Genomic DNA, 16027 nt, shown 5'->3' with positions numbered 1-16027 from the left:
GCGTCATACCCTCTATCACCCCCTTCTCCCCTGACTTAAAATACGCAGCAATAATCAACTCTGTTTCCCTATAAAGCCTGTTGGATGTTGTGGTAAAGTTTGACAGATGCACTAGTATTTGACCAGTCTTCAATTAAAATATGCTATCATACTAGAATTCTTCATAGTACCACTGGATGACATTCGAAGTTTTCCTTTTTTAAGTGTATGTGGATATATATGTGTATGTATGAATCTATTATATTAATATATAGGTTATATGATAGGCTATACTTTCCCTCTAGGCCATGTACTTTGTGGTAGCTTAAAGAGCAATTCCAGTTCTGCCAGCTCTCCAGCCTGGCTGTTTGGTTCCTGACCTGGGTGGGAGCATCCAGGGCACTCTTGTAATTGGTGGTACTAAAATCCATGGGAGTTTGTGAGGTTTAGATGTGATAATAGGGGAAGTAGAAAAAAATATATATGAAGGCTATAATAACTACACAGCAGGATTGCCCAGAAAGGTCCTGTACCTGTCACAAAGGAAACCTTATCTATAGCTAGTAGCCTCTGCTGAGTAGGTGACTTTGCTGTCACTCACTGCCCTTGCCATCATGGATGGAGTCAAAGCTGTCTGCTCCATTGGTGTAAGGGAGGAAAAAAAAATAGGTGGTTTTGTGCCTATTGATGTTGCCTTTGCCTAAGGGCAGAGCTGAGGCACATCTGTGCTGTTGAAGGACTATTTTCACTTCTCAAGGTTCTTAAGGACATTTTTAGTGAAGCTCTCATGTCTATATACCTGAATGTAACCTCAGCACCTTTTACGAAGATGATTTTTGTCAAGTGAACCACTTGTGGGCTGGTGTACATTGGGTTGGCTGTTCCAAGCATAAAAATGGTCACGCGTTTAAGAGACTTCCAGAGACAAGAATTACCAAAAACGCCACTTCTGTCTTACTAGCACGAGGGAAGCCTGAGTTCACAGGGCTGCGTGGTGAAAGTGGAGGGTGTCCTCGTGTGCGGAGCACGAAGCAGAGCCCCGGGGGCTCTATGCAAGCAGCCAGCAGGATGTCCTTGGGGTACTGAAACCTGCTGGGAACTGCAGTGAGAGCTTGATTGCACTAGCTGGTAGCTGAACAGTGCTGGAAGGAGCCCCCACAGCTCCCTGTGCTGCCCCAGCCATGGGCCCGCTTTGCCTTTCCTGGTAAATTCATCTTCGGGGGCACCACGCGGACTACAGCGGGCAGAAACTTCATCATTTTGCCCATAATTAGAGCTGTGCCTGGCCCATCTGCCTCCCTTTGGGGTGAAGGAGGGTAATCTTCCTGACAGTGTCCTCATGAAGAATTCCTCCACTCATCCACTCAGTTTCAGAGTTCCCAAAATAACCAATACTTTTAACACTGAAGGAGAGCAATATTAGGGCAAATAAAATATATTAAACTGCCACAGTCTCTTGAGAGAGGCCTTAGGAGGTGGAGTGGTGACTTAAAAATAAGTGGCAATAAGTTTTCTGTAGAAAAATTGAGGAGCTATGCTGATGGAAAACTGCCATATGCTCTCTGTCCCACCCACAGTGAAAATCTGCTCCTGTTGGTTCTTTTGGAACACTTCTCTCTCCTGTCTATGGATATACATTGCTGGGAGCCGAAATCCCTTCTCGGGGAAGGCAGGATGAAATTATATTGGCAGTACTGGCGATACCAATTGATTTGTCATTCAGCTTTGTCCTCCCTGCCTGGACGGCCTTTTCCCTTCAGAGAATTCAACATTTTCTCTCCGAGTTTGACTCCCTGCTTCAGATGTGCTGTACAATCTCTCTCCACTGGATATCCAGAGAATGTCTAATTTTTAACCATTCCGTCTGTCAGATCCACAAAGGCAGTTACTGGAGGTGTTTGCATAAAAGAGCTCTGCTGGAGGTATGAGGGCAGCTGGCGATGCTCTAGACAGTATCCAGCAGTGCTGATGGAGGCAGGATGCTTTAGTCTCCCTGCCTTAATGACTATGTGCGTTTTCTTAATGTACCCTCCCCCTCAATTGCCTGCTACATTAGCATTCACGATATGTCCGGCCTGGGAAAGAAAAGAAGTTTGGAACCTCTTCATTTCAGACAAGACAGGTTTTGATGATATTGAAAATAAAATGCAAATCCTGCATTGACAGGGGGATGAGAGAATGGGCTCGGTCTGAGGCTCTGGCTGAGCGCAGACCGGAGCCTGGGAGGAAGACGATGGCTCTGCCTCACCTCATAGGTCCAGCTTGGATTCAGCTTTGCCTCTGGCATGAGGTGAAATCGGGGCATTTTTATCATGCTGCTGCTTCCTGATAAGGGTCCCTGGAGACTCTTTGGCCAACTGGGTATTGCCAGCAAGAAGCAGGGCTCCTGCCGTACCCTGCTGGCAAAGGCTGTGAAGCGGCAATGAACTCGTCGATGTGCAATTAGTTTTTTAGAGCTGGACATAGAATGGTTTAGTTAAAAACATCAAACATTTGGATTGACTTGCGTGGGTGATAAAATCAGTAGCGATCAATGACGGCTACCTCTTAAAGGCTTCTGGGTGCCTGCTGTGAAATACGGTCTGTTCTGAAGGAATAAGCCTCCCTGAGCCACTCGACCGCATCTAAAGTCCTTTTGAAAAAAGAGAGAGACTTTCAAAGTAGACGGAGAGATCTGAATCTCCCAAGTGACCTGCGCCCTTTGGAGAGCTGCGTTGTGTGAAGAGCTGAGACTGCATCCTGACTGAATCCCTGTTGGGCCTCTCTGGTCATAAATGCGTTTCCCACCTACGTGGCTGTTTAAGGTGCTGACTGGTTTCTGCATAAGATTTCAGTGTCTCCTCTTTGTGCTAACAGCCGGGCTATAGCTGGGCAGCACTCGTAGCGCTTGTTTCTTCCTTTCCTGTTCAGCTCTGTCTTCCTTCTCTCCCTCTGTTCATTAATTCTGTGTTTTTAAAGCCAAGCCCATTTGAGGGTAAGGTAAGCCAAGGCTAAACAAGAGCAAAGGTAATAAAGGAGAGAGTTCTCCAGGCAAGAGGGCCCCAACCTGCCCCATGGGCTTGGGCTCTCTTTCCTCGGTCTGCCCCTCTTCCCTGGGATTCATACCTCTAAGAAATGTGTCCTGAGCTGAGCATGTGACTAATTCAGGAATTTGCACTTGAAGTCACAAGTATTTAAACGTGTGCTGGCCCTGGGGTTGCTGGGCAGGAGCTGTGTTCTCCTGCATGTGCCTGGTGTGCTGCCTGCAAATGGTTTCCTCGCTTTGGTAGCAGCCTCTGGCGCTGCTGGAGGCTTCAGGGTGCTCGTGTTAATAGCAGAGTACGCTACCAAATGCTTTGCTGTAAGGAGTACAGAAGTGTGGGGACATGGGTTTTGTTTTGCTGCTGTGGCTTCCTGAAAACCAACCGCACAGCGAGATGTTAGTGCGGTCGGGTGCAGAACACGGCTCTGAAAGGCAGCGTGCTCCAAAGGCAAAGGAGGACGGGATAGTATAAATTAGGCTGCTACAAATTAAACCAGCTCTCCTGAGCTCGTTAAAAAATGACCTGGGTTTTGGAAAAGTAACTAAGAGAGAACTTGGCTCCATCTGCCCAGCTGAGGGTTGGTTGGAAAATCTCATTTTCATGTATGTAAGTGAAACTGAGTGGAGCAACTCGCTCTTTGCAACATAGAAAGACTGTACCAGGAAATGCTGTGTGTAGAGTAAGCCAGACAGACCTGTTGTCCTCTTACAAGCTGCAAATTACCCAGGCAAATGTAATTACCCATTCTCTTTGTTATTAGTGTGCAGCTAGGAAGCTTCAAGCAATCGTCCTTTTCTTGGTATTTCAAAGCTTGCTCACAAGATACATCCTTGATACTGAACACAATGAGATGTCCTTTTTTAAAAAAAAAAAAAATCAATTAAACATTTGCCTACTGTGACTCTTTATTCACTGCAAATTGTCTCTGTAAATAATCTTCATCAAAAGTCAGAACCAATCCCCATTAGTTGTTTAGATTAATTAATGAGTCCCCCTGGAGCCACCCAAATGAATTCAATTTAAACGTCAACAACTTGGCTATGGAGTTTCCCAGGTTGGCATTAAGACAATATTAAACCTGCAATAAGTCACATTTAAAATGTTAATTCAAAGAAGCTCTCCATTTAGAGCATTTAATTAAATCCTTAAATAAACTGCATGGGCTCAATACCAGATGGTTCTGCATTTTCATTGCAGCAGAGAGCCTTGAAGTCATTGAGGGAAGTAATATTGGAGGCATGGTGAAGATAACCAGGATATATAGTGTAATAAAATCTAATCTTGTTTCCAGCAGGGAGATTCAGTGTATGTACACAACCTAGGCTAAAATTGTAAGTTAATTACATTAACCCCAGTGTACTCTGGTATCTGAGCAGCCAGAGATGAAATTAGTCTTTTTCCTATCATAAGATTCTTTTCAACTTCACTATATTAATTTTTAGCCAAATACTTACTCATAAGGAAAATTGAAGTTAATGTAACCAAAGACAAAGTAATGCAGTCTTAATATTCTGAAGGGATTATGGAGGGCCGTGAAAATACACTTTGCAAATGTCACTCACTTTGAATGGATTTGTGGTGGGAAGGTGGGGGAAAAAGAATTATGGCTGTGATCCGCACCATGCTGGGGTTTAATAAAAGTCATGATTCGAGAAATTTTGGCCTTAGGAAAAAAAAAAATAAGATCACAGATAAAGACCTCTGTCTGGGGACCCCATTTCCTTGATAAGACTTGGTGGGTTTCCTGTCCTGCTGGATGGCATAGGCAGGAGGTGTTTGAAATCAAGCTGAAATTCCAGAAACTGATTTAAGTTAGGATGCTTCATTCAAATAAATAGTTTTGTTGCTGCTGCTGCAGGAAATGCCCTTGTACTTTGCAAGCCTCAGCAGCCTAGCTTTGAGGCTCCTGATGGGTCTTGCATAAAGACAAAGAGCATTTTCCCATGCAAAACCTTGAAATTGCTTTGGGAACACGTTTGTTTCTTCTTTAAGAAGTTAACTCTGACCATAGCCCTTGGGTTCAAATGGTCCTTGTGTTACTGGTTCAAAGGGTAGTGGCCACCTCATCTGATGTGTCTCAATGTGCCCTGGGTGCTTGTGCTCTGGGGTGTCAAGTATAACCTCTTCAAGCAGCCCACTTGGGTTGGGAGAAGATCAACACTTTGGGTTTTAACTTGCAAATGGAAAGTCACTACTGGTATTAGAAAATTTACTTTATTCCCCCTCTTCAAGCTGTAAAACATGGGTGTTATTCCCCTCCCCAAGCCATATTAATAACTTTTTGTCTTAATATTCAAGAAAGTGTAATTCAATTTCCAAAAATACGGGTTTCCTTCTGTTGGGTAATAAAATACATCAGGGAGGGAAATTACTTTCCTGTCTGAAACATGCAGATTTGCACCTTCTGGATGTTGCTGGAATGCAATCGGGAGCCTGCAGCAGGGCCCCTGCGCCGAGTCAGCGGGATCCGGTCGATGGCCCGCGCCGAGGCCCCGGGGACGGCGTTTTGGTCCCTTGGCGGCGTGGCCTGCGCTGTGGCTTTGCTGCCCGGGTGCTGGGGCTACGCGCAGGCTGCGCCAGGATGTGGTTGGCCTCGCAACCCGGGCCAACCTCCTGCCCGGGAGGCCTTGCAGAGAGCTCCTCGTGCAGAAGAGAACCCCGAACCTCGTTGCTTGAGTCACTGGGAGCCCCTGAGCTCCCCTGAGGCTGCAGGACCAGCAGTAATCATGTTCCCAGCATGGCTCTAGTGACTTGAGCCCCTGCAGCTGAGCTGGCCTTGGCCAGGTGAGAGCCAGGATTATTTTTATGTAATCTAGAGGTAGCAAGAAAGGTCAGAACCCTTTCCTGTCTTGCTGTCTCCCGCTTGCTCAGCAATGCCTCAATCAAAAAATTCCTGGAAATCCCTGAATGTTGACCTCTGGGCGGGAAAAATAACTTCTCTTTAAACAACACTCATTCTGATACTCAAAATCCTTCAAACCGAGTGATTTAGACTGCAATGGTCTCTCCCATTGCACTGTGTGCTGGGAGCCAAGCAAGGTATTAGGAAGAATAAGTGAATTTTACTTGTCCCTTTGTCTTTTCTGTTGTATTTTCTCAGGATTGGTCCTTGATTAGTTGCAGGCCCTGCAGGTTTGAAGCACTCAGGTTGCTGAGGGGTGGTTGATGTCTTGGGCATCCTTCCTGGTCAGCACTGAGCTTCCCTGCAGGGAGCTCCTTATGGCCCATTGATGGGAAACTGTACAGGCATCAGAGGGGGAGCAGTGCAGAAATGACCTTCTTGGGCTCTGCCAGCAGAACACCTTCAGCTCAGCTGGTCATTAGGGTGAAGATGCTGCTGCTCTTCCTGTGCTCATACTGCACCATGTAACTCTAACGCAGGTAACTCCTTGTGTTCACTTGTCCCTTGCTGAGGCTCTGGGCTGAGTTCCTTCGATTTTGTGCTATTTGCAATGAGATGAGATGCGGTGTGTTTCTCAGATGTTGCCCCAGGTTGCATCTGCTCATGCCAGCTTGCTCAGATCTGTGCAAATTCCTTCCTATACCCTGTGGCACCCCAGGCATCTGGTTAAATACCCGATCAAGACATCAGGTTCTGGTTGCCCCTCCACTCCAGCCTTGCAGTATCGCTCTCTGCTGTTTGTGCTCCCAATCTTGATGTGGTTTTTGCAACCATAACAGTTTATAATGTCACGTTTAAATGCAAAAAAGCACGTTTGGAGAGGTGTGAGTGTAACAGAGCCTTTATTTGCATGAGGCAACAGGGATGGGAGATGCTGCAAAGGGGCCTGGAGGCCTCTCCATCCCTAGAGATGCCCTGCTAAGAGGATAGGGTTTTCTTTGCCTGTAGGGGGCTGGGTGCTTGGGAGCCTGTGCCCCCTTTTTGGGAGGAGGGCTTAGTGTGGATGGATTTTTTTTTTTTTTTTGGCATGGTTTTGTCTCGAGTACCTGGAGCCCTGGCCCATGCCGCTCGCCTCCCCGCTCGCGTTGCGCTGCTGCACGTTGCTTCGTGTGCTGGGGCCGCTGCTCTGCTGTCGCGGCTTGATTAGATTAGCTGGTGCTATGGGGATACGAAAACAACCAGGAGGAAAAAACAACCTCAGAGTGATGCTTCCATTGCCAAGTAAACTGTTTCCCTGACAACATAAAGCTCTCGTGTTGAGACTGCTCTTCAAATGCCCTTTCTTGCCCCACAAATGCCCTTTCCAAGCAGCTGGGGCAGGAGCGCTGTCGCGAGGGAGCCGTAGGGCAGGCCTGGGAAGCAGGAGGTGGGTAGCACGGCTGCAGGTGCTCCTAGATAGTTTGTTTATGCTTCCTCCAGCTCTGCTAGATTTCCTCCCCGTCCCCCCTGCGCCCCCACCAGATCTGGCACTTTGAGCCTCTGCTCCCCAGGTTTCTGCACGGGATCCACGTGGGAATGTGAGGCACAATGTTGTGCCAGCAAGCTGGAAGAGCTGCTATGGATGCCATTCACCATGCTGGCATAAGTCCTGAAGAACTGACAAGTTCTTCATCTCTTAACGCTGTTCTTAAGTGTCAAAGCTGTATAAAAGCTTCTCCAGGAATGGTGTCGCAGGGGCAAGGCTCCGATTAACGAGTTACTGCGCATTTAGCTATGCCTTTTACAGCTCTGCTTGACCTACAGCTCTTGGAGAGCAGTGCCTTCCTCAGTGCTGGCGTGTCCAGGTGTTAACCATTGATCCATCCTGGCCTTCGGGGAAGTTTTCGGAATTGCATCTAGCAGCTATTTCCCTGTGATTTTCTCTGTTTGACTCCAGCAATTATGTTTGTCCTCCCCTCTGCTGATCTCTGCTTGCTCTCGCTTCCTCCATATGAAGTGGTAGGCCAGGTTATATTTAAAGCTGCTTTCATTTCTTCAGGGCTTGCTGGGCTATGATTTATGGGTGCCTTTATTCAGCAGAGCTTGGGGCAGGGGGAGTTCTCACCCTCTCCTGGTGGCTGCAGTAACTCCCTCTATCTGCAGGTGTTTTTAAAGTCTTCTCTGCTGTCGGCACTGGGGTGTTATTTAAGGTTTAAAAATATGTTTTTTTTTATGGGAACCATGACTTGGACACAACGCAGTACTCAGGTTGTCAAATGTGAAGGACCTGGGTAAATGAACATCAGTATCCACAGATTTACTGCGTCCCTCTTCCTCATGCCCAAACAAGCGTCTTGGTATGAAAAATAATGCTCTTAAATCTGGCTAGGGCTCTGCCATCAAGACTCCAATGGACAAAAGGGTAGATCTGCAACTACCCCTGTGAAATAAGTATAATCACCAAGCAAATCCCAGGAATTCTGCTGGCCATCCAGTTTGTTATTGTTTCCCATTCCAGCATTTCTCTAAAAGGATGTAGCAGTAAAATGGTGCAGAGATTTCTGTTCGGTTAAACTTTCTGCTGAGTAGATCGTGGGTCGCTTGGAAGGCACCGTTTTGTTTGCCCCCCTCAACATGAGGTCCCACAGCTTGTGGAAGGAACCCTGCGAGGGCTGGGCAAAGGCTAGTGGTAAAGCGGGAAGGATAGGATGCTTTTTTTGTTTTGGTTGGGCTTATTTTTCTCAGAGGGGGATTGTTTTGTCTTCTGCTTGCTCCATTTTAAATGAAATGCAAACCCAAGATTTTCTTCACCTGTGGTCATTAAGTATCTTGTGGCCTTTTTTATAAGGCCAGGAGATCTTAGTGAAATCCCAACTTGATTAATTATATACTGCTTCCCTGAAGTTCTTCCTGCACTTCCAGATAGATGCATCATCTTCCCTTTTTTCTCTGTTGTCAATTAGAGTATTGGCTTGCTAGGTTTTTTTATTATTGCTTTCCTTTTTAAAGAGGCTCAGAGGCGGCTCTGTCAGGGCAGAAGGAAGCCTACAGCAAATAGGTTGTGTACTAGAATACTGTGCTTAGCAGAGAATTTGGGGAATCTGGGGATGAAAACTTGTGTGCTTGTGTCTGCTTTAATGAGAGCCAGTGAACAAACATATCAAAGCGATCAACTGCAAAGCACCTGAGTCCACGGTGACTGGAGAAGGTGCTGAAGAAGTTGTCTGAGCAGCCAGGTCTCGCAATCAGCTCTCCCTTTGTCCCTCTGTCCTTGTGTCTTCCCTTATCTGTGTGTGGCAGCAGGTAACACCTGGCTCCAAGTAACAACAAATTTCAAAGCGTTTTGCTCAGCGTGGTTTAAGTGAAGCACAGGGCCTGTGGCCATCACAAAGACCTCTTGTAGATGAGTAAGATTCAACTGGAAGTCCCCATACACATTTGAAGGACTTTCCGGAAAGTTTAGCTAGTAATTCCATCGCTGACTTTTTCATTCTGGACTTTGAAGATAGGAATTTGCAGTTAACACTAATACAGCTCTTTGGGAGGTGCAGCTTCTTGTGCCTGTGCCGTGCGCTGCGCAGACGGGAGCTGCTGCTCTCTTGAACGGGGAGCCGCAAGCGCTGGAGATGCTGGTCCTCGATTCACTGCTGGGGAAGTGTTAGGAGCAGCGTACTGCTCTGGTAACGTTCCTGACTTAGCACAGGGTGATGGCAAACCCATCTCAGACGTGGTTTGGAGGGAAGAGCACTTTGCAGAGCTATACTCACTGTGTTGTAAGTCCATGAATCCCAGGCATCTGGGCACCTTCCCTGGCTGACACTGAATGCAGAATTCTGGCACATTTCCTCTGGAAAAGGGTGGGTTTTTTTTTTTTTTTTTTTTTTTTTTTTTTTCAGTCTGCTGCATCTATCGCCACCTCTCTCCTGCTGGGGTTACTGCTGCTGCTTCATGAGCCAAAACCGAAGTGAGGTTATTGGTTCCTTGAGAAGGAGAAAACATCCTAGTGAGAGGCTTTATGTGAACGCTGCGTGCTCCTGCCCGCGGGCATTAGTGCAGGTGGTGAACAAACTAGTTAACTAAGTGACATCACTGCTACTTGCCCATGCTTAAAGCCCAGTGCTCCTTGCAGGGGCTCTGTCCCTCTGCCTTTGGCCTGTGCCCTACAAGTGGGTGTGCGGCAGCAGGACGGGGCCGCGCGCGGGTGCCGCTAGGTCCTGCCATCGCCCCGCTCGTCCCGGTGACACCGGGAAGTGGCGACTTCTCGATGCGTTTGCGGCATGTCAAGCGTAGCTCAGCTCTGGTAGCTTCTCCCACCTTTGACTAATTGCTGACCTGACATCTTTCTGATAGTGACCTTGTTTCGGCTAGTAATTCAAATATCTTTCAGTGTCAGAAATAATAAGTGCCACAGTGAGATGAACAAGCAGAGCTTAAGTTGAGCACAGATTAATGGGGTTTTAATATTCCTAATTTAATCACTCCTTTCTGTCTGAATGTGTGCAACATGATGTAGCAGCTAATTATTTTTTTAACCATGATGAGGATCTTTCCTAATCATTTTTATATTTAACATGAATGAAGGGAAGGCAGTGATTAATGAGGGAATAAATCTTTTGACACAGAAGCAAGCACATGATCAGTTAAAAATACAGCTGTCTGCTTTTTTTATTATTATTATTTTTTTCTTCTCCCCCACCCTTTCCTGGTACTACAAATACTTAACCAGCTGCTCCGTAGCAACCTGTCTTCAACCCCAAAGAAAGGGCTGAAACTTTGCTTATCCCTCCGGTGCTTCTGTTGGCATCTCTGTGCATGAACATTTCTGTGATGAATGCAGAATTATTTTTCCTTTTTTTATATATACATATAAAAAGAAAGCCCCACTCGATACAGTAATGGCTGGATAGATGTCTTTTCAAATATTTGTTCCTGACAGGGTGTTTGGAATTGCAGATGAGAAGCAAACCAGCTCTCAGCATCTGTCTGTTGCTGCTGTGCGTTTCCATTGTGTGAAGCAGAGACAAAGCCAGGCAATTCAAAGCTTAAGTGGATACTCTTGAGATTTTTTTCCCCTCTCTTTAAATCCTTTCTCCCAGGTCCATAGCTTTCCCCCTCACCTCTCTTCCCCCTGCCACGCTCCTTCCTCCCTCCTCCATGTCTCGGTTTGGGATCCTGTCCCCTGCCTGCTCCTTTTCCCCGTGCCAGTCCCTCAGGGCGCTCTTGCTCGCAGGGAATCTGGGGCTCTCTCCTGTTCACCCAGCTTGGCAGCTCACAGGGGCCGGCTGCCACGGTCGGGGCTGCAGCCCGGGGGGCTTCCACAGTCCGGTGGTGCCATCCTTGGTGCCAGCCGGCAGCCCGAGCCCCGCGCGCCCGCTCTGCGCTCACGGGTTTGCTGTTCCGGGGCCGCTCGGAAGCACAGCGGTGCGCGCGCTGTTCCCGGACAGTTGCTTTGGGAATGCTTCTCTGAGCACATCCTCCACTCCCTGTCCAAGCAGGGACTGCCCGCTGAAGCACTAAGTGTCTGGGGCTTGTTCATGGAAAGCTGGAACTACGAACCAAAGACTCACGCTCGCCACTGACTGTGGCCTCGGGTGATCTGCGGTATAATCGGGGAGAGAGGGGTTTTGGGGGAGAGCTGATGTGCAAAAGGCTTATTCAGGCTCTGCCAAAACGGGCCGGGGGCTTGTTGGCCATTTGGGTGTGTGTCTTCTCAGCAGCTGACAAGCAGGTTTTAATAACTGATCAGGATGAGCAGTGCCCCAGCAGTGCTGGCAGGTCCCCCCTACCCTCTGCATCTTCTAGAGGTTGTAAAATTGGTATAACTGGCCAAGAAAGAGAGGTTTAAATACAAGTCCTGTTGCTTAACACCTTGTCACTTTTTGCTTCTTTATTAAAGAGCATTAAACCCTTGAATTCACTATTTTGGGTACTGGTGATGTATTCCAGCTGTAGCATTTTGATAAATGTGGCTGGGGGACCATTCCGAGAGATGGAACAAGCAGGTAAGGAAGTAGGAGGCTGTGCTCAGTGTATCCCTTAAATCCTGGGAGTTGGTCTTGTGAGGCACTTGCTCAAAATTTGGTCTTGTGCATCAGATCTAGTTCTTGCAGCACAGGGATTATTCAGACAAAAGAAAAACATGCAGAAAATGGTCGTTTCCTGATCTGAGATAGGTAATGTGCCTCAGGAACAGATGGGAGACATTAGCTCGCAAGATCCTGTTTACACAAATATGTAGCTAGCAGCGAAAAAAGACTCGTTAAGGGAAGGGGGAGAGCTGAATCCAGATTGAATTGCTCCCAAATAGAGTGGTGGTTTGTTTTTTTTCCCAAGATTTTTCCAAGAGGTTTCCTCAGCTGCTTTCTGTAGCGTTGCAAACGGCAGTGGTGTAATTGCATTTGTCTTCCAAACTGTCTTTCCTTGAGGGCAAGCTCCACTTTGGCCTTGATTTGATTGTGTACTTTTAATCTCGAAGAAAAGCTAACCCATAAGTATTCATTACAAAATTGCATTTTATATGGGCAGCGTCCCCTCTTATAATTACAGGTTCCAGCTGAATGTCACTCCTTTATTCCTATACCTTCCGCTCCCTTGCAGCACAGGAGTCTAGGACTCCTGAAGCTTCTACACATTCATGTAATAAATAAGTAATCACACTTTTTCTGCTGTCAAAGCTGAAAACATGCACAGCTGTTTGTCACAAGATACACTGGGACTGCAAGGTACAACATTTCTTAATTAGACTGACCTGAGGTTGTTGGGCTTACGCTGTTTCTTTTTTTTTTTTTTTTTTTTGGTGTCCTTTTTAAAGCAGTTTCATTAGCTCAGGGAGCTTAATTGCAAGCGACTAGATAAGTCCTGCTCTTGGTTACTGGGAGAGGTTAGAGCACATCTCACTGGGGGGTTGATCAGGAGAAGCATTTTGCAGTGTGGCATTATTTATTTTTGCGGGGAAGGTTTTAGGTGTTCTTGGAGCAGCTTAATGCCAGGCTCCGAATTAACAAAGCAACTCAGACTTCAGAGCAGACAGAGGAATTAAGTCCAAGCCCAGCCAACCTTTTTGATCTTGCAGAATCCCAATGGAGATGGGAGAAACGGGCTGTGGAAGGGGAGCTGTCTGGGCAGAGCTGGGGCAGCGGCAGGTTTCCCTCACGTCCCTGCTCCCGCCGCCCTCCCTGGCAGCCCTGGTTGCCGGCGTGTTCCTCTCTGCCTACGCGTACGTTGCTGTTCCAGACCTCCAGTTACCAATTAGCTACCTGGGGCCCAAGAGCTTGGCCTCCTGTCCCTTGCTCTGTGCCACGGAATTAATCTGTTGGTAACATGCAGGATGAGATATCACTGCTAGCATCGCTGATGCAGAAGGGATGCAGCAGCCAAGCTTTTCTGGGTGTTCCTTCTTGCAGTTTCGTTGCACATCCACACTGTCCTGAGCAGCGCTATTGATCTTTTAGCGCTCACCCCTCCGACACCACACGGCTTTCACGCGTCCCCACTTCTTGCAAACTTCTCATGAAATTATATTGCCATTACCAGCTTACAGTTATGAAGTCTGCTGCAGGTCACGGATCACAGCAGGCAGCGATCGACTCCCAGGTGTCCTGCTTTATGCAGAAATATTGGTGGGACTTATGTGTCTCTGGTGTGACCCTCTGCAGCGATCCCAGGATGAAGTTACGGTGAAACAGGTCTCCCAAGGCTGTGCAGGGTTAGTGAATCACTCTGGGAGGTTTGTGTGTTTCTACTTGCTGTAAGATGGCAAGAAAAAGTAGGTTATTTGCTTCTGAGGATTCCTGAGCATCTTGAGGTTTTTGGAAGAGGCTTTCTCTATGTTGACCAATATTTCTGGCCTTTTCATGAGCTCTGCCTACATGGTAAATGGTCTGGAGACCTGGATTAAACTGTATAAGCTGGGTAATTTTTGCTGCTGTACTTTGCCCATAAAAAACAAGGTACCGGCGTGCACTGATCTTGAGCATCCTCCTCTCTGCGTGCTGCGTTGGGCGTTTGTATGTGAAAGGCAAGATGGGGTCTTCACCTCGTGGAGCTTCATCAAGGGAGGGAGTGCAGAGGACGGTGATGGTCTCTTTTCAGTGGTGGCCACTGATAGGACTAGAGGAAATGGCCGGAAACTGAAACACCAAAAATTCCATAGGAACTTAAGGAAAAATTTCTTGCCAGTGAGGGTGCCAGAGCACTGGAACAGGCTGCACAGAGAGGTTGTGGAGTCTCCTTCTCTGGAGATCTTCAAAACCTGCTTGGATGCAGTCCTGTGCCACGTGCTCTAGGTGACCCTGCGTGTGCAGGGGGGTTGGACTAGATGATCTCTAGAGGTGCCTTCCAACCTTGAGTATTCTGTGATTCTATGATCTCTGCTTGGTACGACGAGGTAGAAGCCATGACTGCTGACGCTTGTTGCTCTGTAAAATGTTTTGGAGACGAAGCTGATGTTCCTGCCGTGTTTGCGGTATCGGTGTGCGGCTCCGTGCCCGTTTGCCTGCGCTGCCCCGTTCTAGGCTCCTCGGAGAGCTCTGCGGTCGCGTGCCTGCATCCACTGGCCCTTGCCCTCGGCAGGAGCTGCCAACAAGATGCCTGCTGAGGTGGCAGATGTTACGGTTGTGTTCAGACGGCTGCAGTGTAACCAAGCCTGTCATCTCCCTTTGCACAACAGCACAGAACCGCGGGCAATCTCCATCTCTACCGTGCACAGAGGTATCCGTGCTGCTTGTCCAGAGGCAAGAGGCTCTGTGACCTTATTTCTTTTTACCTCCTTCAATCTTTTGGCCCTCTGGACTGTAGGAAGTGTGAGTAATTCACGTCCTTTATTACAGTCTGCGCCAGGGAAAAGAGGGGGTTTTGAGATGCTTGTGTGACACCAGAGTGTGCTGCACAACAAATACACTCGAAAGGCTTTGTCGTATATAACCCTCTCGAAGCGAGAGCATTCAGGTAAGGAAATGAAGGGCTGCAGGGCTCAGCTGTGCAAGAGGAAAATAATTAGGGCATGTTTATCTCATGCTCAAACCTACAGAGGTGAAAAGCAAGGGATGGGAAGACTGGTTCAGAGGGAGCTGGGGGTGGGGAGGAAGGAAAAGACCTGCTCGGAGGATGAATTAAAGCTCTTGGAAAGGCTGCTATCATTTGGATAAATCCCCCCTCGCTCCCTCCCTCTTCCTGCTCTGCTGGACTTGCTGATTTCGGACTTGCTGACTTCTCCTTTTCAGGTCTCCGGACCTGTTGTTTTTAAAGGCTTAAAGCCAAGAGCCACAGCGGGGTGGGAGGGCCATGCTGTGAAAGGTGCCCCATGTCCCCGTAGACAGGCAAAGCACCTAGTCTCCCCGGGGGCCTGACATGCAAGATGAGTTCAGAGCAGTCTGGAAGCAAAATGTTCACAATATAAAATAATCTGCTGGTCTGGCAGTAGCTTTCGTTCAGATGCAGCTCACTTGTGACTCATCGTAGACTTATTTCTACTTGGGTCTGACATTTTTCTCATGGTCCTTCCCTCCTGACTATAGCCCACACATGATCACAGGCAGGGTGGAAGCTCCGTGGAGCTGCGGTTTCTTCTAGTACCATCCTGCCACGGGACCAGGTGAAAGAAAACACAAAACACACCAGAGCAAAGGCGTGGGGAGCTCAGCCCTCCTAACTCTTTGCTCTCCATGATGTGGAGAAGTGTGTGGTGTTTACAGCAGGGCTTGCAGACTTCCTAGAATCACAGCTTTTTCTGCTGTGATTCTGCCTTTTCTTTCTGAGCCTCCTGTTTCTTCCTGGTTTCTGACATGGCTTTTGTAATTTGCACACATACATATCCGAGCTCCTGCCAGGCTGCAGGTGTAGGTCTGCGGCAGAACTCAGGAGGGATTTATCACTCTGCTGCCTGCTCTGGAGCTTGCTTGTTGGCAACTCTGGGTGAAAGACCTAAAACCCACTATTTTTAGGTGCTCTAATTTTGGAAATGTGGTTATTTTAGCTTTGGATAAAAGTGGTAAGCTGAAGGGGAGGGTTGAAAGTGCTTTTTTAGCCTGGGCAGAATTCTTCCTAGTCTGAAAACTTTATCTCATGCTAGTGATTGGATTTCCATGTGCAGTTCTGACACTTCCCCTGTTCCCTCCCAGGCAAGCAAAGGGAATCTGGGTGTCCCCTCATTTGCAGAGCTCACCTTTATTTTTGTCCAAAAAGATAAAATGTTTAATCCTTCCAT

At 47.6% G+C, this 16027-nt stretch overlaps 1 long non-coding RNA gene across 2 annotated transcripts in view; it reads left to right on the top strand.

Annotated features, from left to right (window-relative positions):
• LOC148594915 (uncharacterized) overlaps nucleotides 1-16027 on the top strand; it is a 107936-nt gene that overhangs the window by 33277 nt on the left and 58632 nt on the right. The gene's annotated exons all lie outside the window — the stretch shown is intronic.

The sequence above is a fragment of the Tinamus guttatus genome, unplaced genomic scaffold (assembly GCF_059628265.1).
Source record: "Tinamus guttatus ecotype Peru unplaced genomic scaffold, ASM5962826v1 Tinamus_guttatus_pri_ptg000188l, whole genome shotgun sequence".
Classification (NCBI taxonomy): domain Eukaryota; kingdom Metazoa; phylum Chordata; class Aves; order Tinamiformes; family Tinamidae; genus Tinamus; species Tinamus guttatus.
Note: the sequence above shows the minus strand (reverse complement) of the source record. Positions and strands in the feature narration are given on the sequence as shown.